General features: G+C 38.3%; 1 pseudogene; it reads left to right on the forward strand.

The window, feature by feature from the left end:
* Positions 1-8,136: 8,136 nt before the first annotated feature.
* Positions 8,137-9,826, forward strand: part of LOC102871837 — an 11,024-nt pseudogene continuing 9,334 nt past the window's right edge.

The raw sequence follows: 9,826 nt of genomic DNA on the forward strand, positions 1-9,826 counted from the left end.
CCCATATCAGGTCTGCATGACTGACAGACCCCTGCTCTCAGCTGGAAACAAAGGAGGGCGCTTCTACAATTCAAATCCTCCCAGAAGAGCCATGGGTGAGCATTAACTTTGCTGGTAAGTATATCAGTTTTCTCCTGGACACAAGAGCCTAATTATTCGGTCTTAAAGCCTTCTCAGATCCATCTCTTCCTGCTATTCCTTAGTTGTTGGAAATGACGGAAAACTTCATAAGCAGTTCTTGACTTCACCTCTGCCTTACATGTGGCCTTCCTAGCTGTAAAACAATCCAATGGCAAATGGAATTTGGTCCAGGACTTAAGAACAATAAATGACATAGGTGTGCCTTTACATCTTGTGTTCCTAGCCCTTTCACTATAATAGGCAAAGTGCCAGCCAATAAGACTTTTATTTTAAGGATTATTTTCCCTCTGTAACTTGATTTGTGTCATTGTTAGAATCTCTAATTGGACTATTACTGCTTTTCACTGTTGACTCATGTACTTTTTAGTTAAATTTGTGTCTTCTAGACTGCAGCAGTTCCATGATGGATCTTCATGGATCTTCAAGGATATGAACTTGTATCCCTAAGCACAATTGATAACAGTGCATCTAAATTCCAAAATCAATCTCCTCAAAAGTATACGTGTTTCCTATTGCCAAAGGGCTCTTCAGAGTAGTGAGAGATCTTCACCCTGAAACCTGCAGCGTCCCTTTTCAGCAGGAGGTAGCTAAGAGAGTCCGCCGCCCCATTTTCCTTATGAATCAGGGTGAAATCTCTCTCAGGGAGGAGTGATGGGGAATGGGACGCATGGACAAAGGAGATTAATCAGAACTGGTTTTGATGGGGACTATGGCAACATGACAGTGGAAGCTGATCCTCAGGGAATGCTGCTTTATTGGAAGTATTTTTGTGAACTTATTTTGTTTTCTCAGTTATATTTGTTTGATTCTATATAAAGGATTAAGAGATAAGGAAGAATGAATCCTGAAGAAGATAAATTATGCTCATCTTGATAATCTCAAAATTATGATTTAAACAAAAGAGGGGGAAATGAGGGAAGCTGAATATCAAATTTAATAATAGACCAAATGAGGGAAGCTTAATACAAGCTGAAGGTCACCTTGTGGCATTGGGGCATTCCCTAGGAGTCAACATTGGTTCTTAGTTTGTGTCAAATGACTCCCTCCCTCTTGAGATTAGCATAAAGAGGAACTTGGCCTTATCTGTAAAAGACTTCACCATTATCCTTTGTTTTTGCTTTGTACTTCCTTGTGATTTTACTTTGCTTACCTTCCTTATGATTCTAAATACTCAGAGAAGCATGGCTTGGGGCCTTCAGTCATGGGAACTGTTGGCCCCCTGTTTTTCACACTCTCTGTTCTATATCATTCCTGGTAGTCTGTCTCATTATTAATAATTATAAAATTATTTCATTCTTTGGGACCCTCGGTCTGCAACAACCATCCACATTTCCCAGCATGATGTTCTTTTCCAAAGACTTGACCTCTTCTAACAACTTGCCCCAAAGTATGAGAGACAGTTTCACCATCCATGCCTGTAAGGAGCATCCTGGTTGCACTTTCACCAAGACATTCTTTTACTAATCCAGGAGATATTCAATACTCTTCTCCTACACTACAGCTAAAAAGCTTTGATTCTTTTGTAGTCTTCACTCATTGTTTAACTTTTAGGTGCGTAGCAAGTAATTTAAAAGACTGGCTTGAGTCAGGTACATCTTAGTGTTTAAACTGGCATCTTTGTTCATTAACATCTTGGAGAGAGGTCCTTGACAGATTTTCCTAGTGCAAATTTGATTTCTTGACTGCTAAGTGTTGATTGTGGATCCATGTAAGAGGAAATTGTTGACATCTTCAATCTTTTCTCCATCTGTCATGAAATTTCCCTTCTTACCTAGTGGTGGGGATTTTTTTCTTGAGGTTGAGGATATTGTCTTAAAATTGAAGGCTGTAGTCTTTGATTTCCTATAACAAGCATTTTAAGTGCTTGCTTACAGCAAGTAAAGCTGTGTCATCTGCCTAACACAGGCTATGTTGGTGAGTCTTCCTCTGATCATCATGCCACATTCTTCTTCATAAAGCCCAGCCTCTCAAGTGACTTACCAATCATTCAGATTGAATACGTGCAGATAAAGGATACAGTGCTGCAGCACACCTTTCTTGATTTTAAACCATGCCATATTACTTTCCTGCATTGGAACAACAGCTTCTTGGTCTGTGTAAAAAAGTTCTGAAATTAGCCATAATTTGTTATGATTCACACAGTCAAATGCCTTTACATAGTCAATAAACACAAAAAAATACATCCTTCTGTTATCTGTTATTTTCTGCTTTTAGCCAAGACCATAGGACATCAGCAATGATAACCCTTGGTGCCTTGACAGTTCTGTTAATGTGCTAGTAGTTTTTGGATAATCTTCTGCAGAATTTTTATTTGGATGTGATATTAATCCTATTGTTCTATCACACATTTTGTTGGATCAACTTTTTTGGGGGGCGTGGGGGTTGGGAACAGACAGGGTGGATTTCTCCCACTAAGTTGGCCAAGCAGCTGTCCTCCAGATTTTCCAACATAATCTGGTGAGCACATCCAGGCCTGTATCTGTTTGTTGAAACATCAGTTTGTATTCTATCAATTCCTGGGACCTTCAGTGCATTTTAAACTTCATTACCGAGCTCTGATGGCCTAGTGGCAAGAAGCTGCACTGCAATCCCAGAGGTATGCGGTTCAAATCCACCAGATGCTCTGAAGAAGGAGGAACAAACTCCTCCTGTACCAGTCAGATCGATTTGATGGTACGCACAAAAAAAGAATTTAAAAACAACATTTTTTAAAAAAAGCTTCATTACCATTAGTTCTTGATCATATGCTAACTTTCTTGAAAAGGTTTCTTGTGAGCCAGTTCTTTCTCTTACAGTGTCTCTGTATTCCCTCTGTCGTCTTTTTTAAAAAATTATTATTAATTTTTAAAAATTATTAATTTTAATGAAAGTTTATAGAGACTTAGGGTTTCCATTCATTCATTGTTGCACTTTTTCCCCTGCTTCCCCCCACCCCCCAATTCACTCTTCTCCTTGAAAAGTAAAAGAAAACCTTTTCATTGTTATGCAGTTCCTCCTCCTAAGTCCACTCCACTGTGCAGTCTTCATTGTGGACTTCTGTCATGACAATAATACCCAGTAATATATCCCTTTTAAACAGTTCTCTCCCTCATCTGTTTGAATGCAGTATACATCATTCCTCCCCACTTTCTCTGTCTTTCCTCAACCCTGATGTCAGTCCCATTTTAACAACAGTGGCCCTATGCAATATTTGTCCTTCTGTGACCGAGATATTTCACTCAGTGTAATGTCCTCCAGGGTCACCCATTTTGTATAATATTTCATGAGTTCCTTGTTTTTCAATGCTGCATAGTATTCCATTGTGTGAATATACCAGAGCTGCTCTATCCATTCGTTTGTTGATGGGTACTTGGGTTGTTTTCAGCTCTTTGCTGTTGCAAACAAAGTCGCAATAAACATGGGTGTGCATCCCTCTATCTTTTTTGATACTTCTTGGATCATTCAAGATTTTGTCCATAGCATCCTTCAGTATTGCAAATCAAGGCTAGATTTGTTATTCAGGTTTTTCATCTTGAGAAATATCCAGGGAATACTTCCCTTTTTAAAATTATTTTCTAAGTCTAGCTCTTTGCACATTTCATTGTAATTGTTTCTCAAGCTGCACTTTGAAATCTTCTGTTCATCTCTTATACTGCCACAGTTTATTTATTCCCTTTGTTTTGGATTCTTGATGCTCTAGTGCAATTTTTAGAATGTCTTTTGGCATCAATTTTGTATTTTTTTCCTCCCTCTCCTGTCTTTTTGCTTTCTTCATGAGATATCCCTAATATCATCCACAACTCATCTGGTTTTTGGTTATTCCTATTCATTGCCTCAGGCCTATTCTTGAAATAGTATTTAATTTCAGATGGGATAGACATAAACTTAACGTTTTGGTTCTTATAGACCTGTTTTAAGTTTTTCAACTTCAGTTTAGATTTGTGCATGAGAAATTGATGGTTTTTCAGTCAGCATCTAGCCAAGGTTTGCAGATAATAAGTGTCTCCAAAGTGTTTTTCTACAGATACACTGTATCTTGGTTGCATGTTCGGTCACCTTTAGACTACAAAAGTTGGTGGAAATCCTCAATATCTCCTTTCTGAATAAAGTTGTGTTATCAGGTCTTCCCTAATTTGCCTTTTAAAACTTTTGTCATTTTCTCCACTTTTCCAGAGGAAATTGAGGCTCAGAACAAAGAACTACTTCTTGAGTCTCAGTGTTTTTAGTCCTCAAGAGTGATCTTTTTGATACACATTCACACAGTAGGCCCAAGCTCATTGTGATTTAAGATCACTTGAGTAGTGGGGGTTCTTGACTTCAGTCCTGCAAAGCTTTCTCCTCACCACATCCCGGCTTGACACAGAGCCTTTCTTGGAATTCTTGTAACATTCAATACATAACATGTTGCACTATAAATCAGAGGGCAGGCCTGGTGTCTTTGGAAGTTTCCGTCCACCACCAACTCTGACGGAGAAAGAGGGCCAGTTTCTTTCAATTAAGATTTACGTCCTTGAAAACCTGATGGAAGGTCCACTAATGAGTCAGAATTGACTGGATGACACTGGGGTTTTTTTTGGCTCTGATTGGCTGACAGTTCTATTAAGATCTTTATAAGAAGTATACCAGGAAGAAGATTGTTTTGAAGACTGAAGACTGAAATGAATTTAAATCTGGTATTTGTGATAAAGAGTGTGTGTGTGGCACATGTTTATGTCTGTGTGTACAAGCGGGGGCAGGGGAGGACATTACTGATTAGTCTAACTCCGAGCACCAGCATCTGTGCTTTTACCAGGGCAGATGACATTGTGAAAAAGAGCAAGCAAAAAGTGACAGATGCTGTTTCGTTTATTAGAAACATTTCTGTGGGAATTTTCTGTCAAATTTGATTGAGGAAGCCTGCTTTTGGGGGAAGAAGGTTGAGGTAACAGAAGAACCAAGGGGAAATGGAAAGTTTTCTGAGTCTGCCTATTTTCTATAGAAAACTTTATAGAAAGTCTTTTAGTTTTCTCTATTTCTGAATTGGAAACTTTTGCTGAGATAGTAAAAATAGGTCGCCATAGGACTTCCTCAGTTGTTGAGGATGGAGACTCAAGGTGCTTTGTTGTGATCCTGCACTCGGTCACCTTGTCCTGAAAGCTAGTCCAAACTGTCCCAGATAGAGTTGGCCATTTGGAGAACTACAAACTGGGTAAATCTTGACTAGTTTTTCTGGTCGTTTCTTCCAGGACTTTTGGCGAGTTTTTAATTTGGTGCCTGAATTCTAGAATTAATCCTTTTTTCTTCCCAGAGACCATTCTGAACAAGTCTAATTATTTCTCTAGGTGGCTCTGAAAATATTTTCAAACCCTAATCTTGTCCTCACAGAGACTTATCTAGACTAAACAGCGTCTTGAACTTATTTTTGTGGTTTAGAGAACTCTCTCTTTTTAAATGCCTTCATCTAAAGTGTCACTCAGAAATAAATTTCAAATTTAGGGTTTTTAAAATATTTCTAAAAAATATATTGGTTTGCATACACAATTCGTATTTTCCTTTTACTCACATGTTTCATATGATCTCATACATTGTGGGGGTTATTTTTGTTCTTTTTTAAAATTTTACATTGGTTTGCCTACAACATTCCTATACATGGTGTTTCACACTATCCTTCATTTACATTGTGTTTCATATAATCATTCTTATAATGTTTTATAAAATCAGTCATCATTGATACATGCCCACCATTACCCTTTCTTTTCAGGTCTCTGCTGGAGCGTTCCCATTTCCTTTAATCCCTCCCTCCACCCACCAAATTGTGTGACCCTGTGATTTGAACAGGATTAGTCTGTTTCAGTTGCTATATTTTGTTAATTAACATAAAATGGTGGAAGTTACTGAACACTAATGCCTGAAGACCAGATGAGTTGTGAAATAACATGAAGGACATCATACATGAAGAAAACAAAAGGCCATTAAAAATACAGGACAGAAAGGCGTGGGAGGAAGGGCTAAATGCTTATCAGAAGACATTAAAACCAGCTCTTGAAGTAGCTAAAGAGAATGGAAGAAATCAAGTAAAAGATGAACAGAAGATTTCAGACATATCTCAAGGGAGACATAAAATATTATAGCGAAATGTATTAAGGATCTGGATTTAGAAGATTATTTCTGTAATGTTGAAAGAACTGAAGAAAATTAAGCTTCGTGTTGGAATATTGAAGGATTCTGTGGGTAAAATAATGATGTGTGAAGCATCCAAAGAAAATAGAATAGAATCATTCTACTAAAAATAACTGGTTGAAGTTCAGCCATTTTAGGAGGTAGAACCAATGGTATTGAAAGAACTCCAAGCTGCATTAAGGCATTGGTGAAAACAAGTTATCAGAAATTGACAGGCTATCATCATTTGAGATGTTTCAGGAAATAGATGTAGTATTTGTACATAGTACATTTGTACATAGGGTCTGTATGAGCTGAAACTTGTTGCCAGCCAGCATCACCATGGTCTCAAGTGCCCCCAAACTTTGAAGCTACCCCTAACTTCTACCTAAATGGAAAATAGGTCCATCTAAAAAAAATTAGGAGGGAACCCCCCCCCCCATCTTTTCAAGAAGCTTAGGCCAGTCTAATTTTTACTCATCTAATGTATGTATGTGTGTGAGTGTGTGCACGCACGCACCAAAGCATTCGTTTACAGCTTATTTTCTAAGTAATTGTGTATCCTCCCAGACTTTGGTCTTCATCTTTCAATCTGCACAACAGCGATACATTCTTTATATGACATTTTGTTAGAAATAGAAACTTCCATGTTTTTGTAAACCTTTTACTCTGTTGATTGAGGAACCTGTGTTTTTTAAAAAAATGTGTTCACCTGTATGTAAGTAAAGTAGCATCGTAGACTTTTATGGTGGGAACCCAATGGGAAGGAGGGGGCAATTTTACATTAAGATTGCCAAACTCACTGAGTTGTCTCTTCATCATGTTCCTTAGACTCTCCTGGAAACAGCTGTTGGGGCTAGTAGCTCACTAGAGACTACCATCAAGCTGCTCTGTAGGAGAAAAATGAGCAGTTTCCTCCTATTTGATTCATTGCCTCTGAAAACCCTCTGGAGGATCAGTTATGAATCAGTTCCAACTTAAGGGTACACCATTACAACAAAGACTTACTGATAGGATAGTATCCTGGTGCTCCACTCATAGTATTTATATTTACTTCAGGATAGATCCTGAATTGATGTTTTTCATTGTAATTGTAATTCCGTTTTTACTCACTTTTTCATTCTCTCTATTCCTAGTCATATGATGTCTGATTCAGTCCGTCTCAACTTGCTAAAGCCTAGAATGTCAGTCTGTATGTGTTCCATTTCATTTTGACAGTGGCCAATTTTCCTAAATTTTTGCTGCTTATATTCCATGTTCCAATTAGTAGAGCCCTCAGAAGACATTCAAAATGAGGATGTTGTACTCCTCCGATTATATTCCATGTTCCAATTAGTAGAGCCCTCAGAAGACATTCAAAATGAGGATGTTGCACTCCTCCGATCTGAGGCTTCTTCCTCCAGTGCTATATCTAACTCTTCCTCTATTTGTGGGGTTTGTGAAGACCCATTATTTCACAAGTGGATGGCCAGTCCTTCCTAGTCTGTCTTAATCTGGGAGTTTTGTATTTTCACAGCAACTGACAGACGAGCGCTTCATCCCACATACTTGGGGCATGTAGGGTTCTTGAAAAAGGACATGCTTGGAAAGGTGGAGCGTCAGAGAGAGGAAGATACTCAACTAGATGGATTGACACAATGACTGCAACATGGGTTCAAGTGTGTCAGAGTTGGTGAGGGTGGCACAAGATCTGGCAGGGTTCTAAGCCATTGTTCATAGGGTCATTGTGAGCCATAGTCGACTCAGTGGCACATAACAGTAGTTAGGAGTTGGGAGCTAATTGGAATCATTATTTGAAGCATGGATGAAAAAGGTAGTATTTGTTTATAATTAGGGTGCTATTTAGATTATTAATTTTGTTTTCCTTTTAAAGGGTCAGTGAGCAGAATGAGCACCTCACAGGAACAGAGTGGATGCTCCAGTAATCGAGAGCTGCTTTTGAGATGTTGTGATGCACAAAGAGATTTGGAACTTGCTATTGGTGGAGTTCTACGGGTTGAACAGCAGATTAAAGATAATCTCCAAGAGGTGTGATGCCTGCTTTTCTCCTCCCTAGTTGACAGATTAGAGAATGGCCAAGGTGTGGCTTCTGCCAACCAAATCCACCCCTGCCTTGCATGTTGTTCTTTTTTTAAAAATTTTATATATATAAATTTTATATTGGTTTGCTTACATAGTTTGTATATCTTGTTTCACACTATTCTTCATTCACATTGTGTTTCCTACAATCATTCTCATTCATTATGCTTTATGAAATTAATCATCATTGAACTATGCCTAGCTTGTATAGACTCAAGAAGGTCACTTTGATCCCAAAGGGAAATAGGCAGATGATACAAGAGTTTGGAAAACTTTCTACTACTATGGAGAATTCCATTCAGCATGCATTCTTAATGGTTTCTCGGTATAATCCATGTACCATGTGGCGCCAGCAAAAATAAAATAACCATTGAGCGACATACTTCTCAGCTCTGTCCTGGAGATGTATGAAGCACAGCACATAACATGCTTCATTTATTGTTATGTTTTAGTGATGTGGTTCTGTAAAATTTTTTTTTAGTATGTTGCTAAGTGAACACAAATTATATTTTTAAAGCCAAGAATAGAATGCCTTTAGTTACACTAGCCTTATACTAATCTGTTGGTAATGGCCTGGAGGTGGAGTACATGATTAACGTTTAAACACATCCACAGAGGCACCCTGAAATGCAGGCCTTTGAGGTGGCAAGGAAACTCCTTACTTATTAACGAGGGCTCCTTTAGATGTCATTAAATTATTGAAAGGATTTGTGACTTCCATAAAATAAAGATCCTCTCTCTGGGAAATACTTTTTAGGTTTGTAGCAATAGTGAAGCTAACATGCGTGTATTTCTTAGGTGAAAGCTAAAATTCATAGTTGCATAAGTCGTCACCTGGAATGCCTTAGAAGCCGTGAGGTATGGTTGTATGAACAGGTTGACCTCATCTATCAGCTTAAAGAGGAGACACTACAGCAGCAAGCTCAGCAGCTCTACTGGGTAAGGAGGCTGTCTGGCTCTCATTGGTTTGATTATGGTTTCTGGGTTCTAGGTAATGTCTTCCTTGTAATAGAAAATTTAGATGAAAGTTCAGGGTCAAGCTGCTTGTTAGCTTGACTACACCTGGTACTTTTGTATCATTGTGACTTGATAAAGGTTTTTTTTTGTGTTTTTTTTTTTAATACAGTTATTAGGTCAGCTCAGTTGCCTTACTCATCAGTTGGAGTGCTCCCAAAACAAAGATCTAGCCAATGAAGTTTCTGTGTGCTTGGAGAGGTAAAGATGCTTATTGCTTGTTTTTATTTTTGGCACTTTGACTTTAATTTTTAAAAAAATCATTTTCTAACTTATTATATTTGTTGATTTAACGCAAATTCTCGTTACTGTGAGTAGATCACCTGTCTTTATGTATTTAATATTATACTTGCTGAGATACACACACACATATCATGTTGTTGTTATGTGCCGTCGAGTCGCCTGCGACTCATAGCGACCCTATGTACAACAGCCCTAAACTCCGCTCTGTCCTGTGCCAATCGCACTGTCTCTG

Source organism: Elephantulus edwardii, unplaced genomic scaffold (assembly GCF_000299155.1).
Source record: "Elephantulus edwardii isolate Elephantulus edwardi_28Jun2011 unplaced genomic scaffold, EleEdw1.0 scaffold00213, whole genome shotgun sequence".
In the NCBI taxonomy this organism is placed as follows: Eukaryota; Metazoa; Chordata; class Mammalia; order Macroscelidea; family Macroscelididae; genus Elephantulus; species Elephantulus edwardii.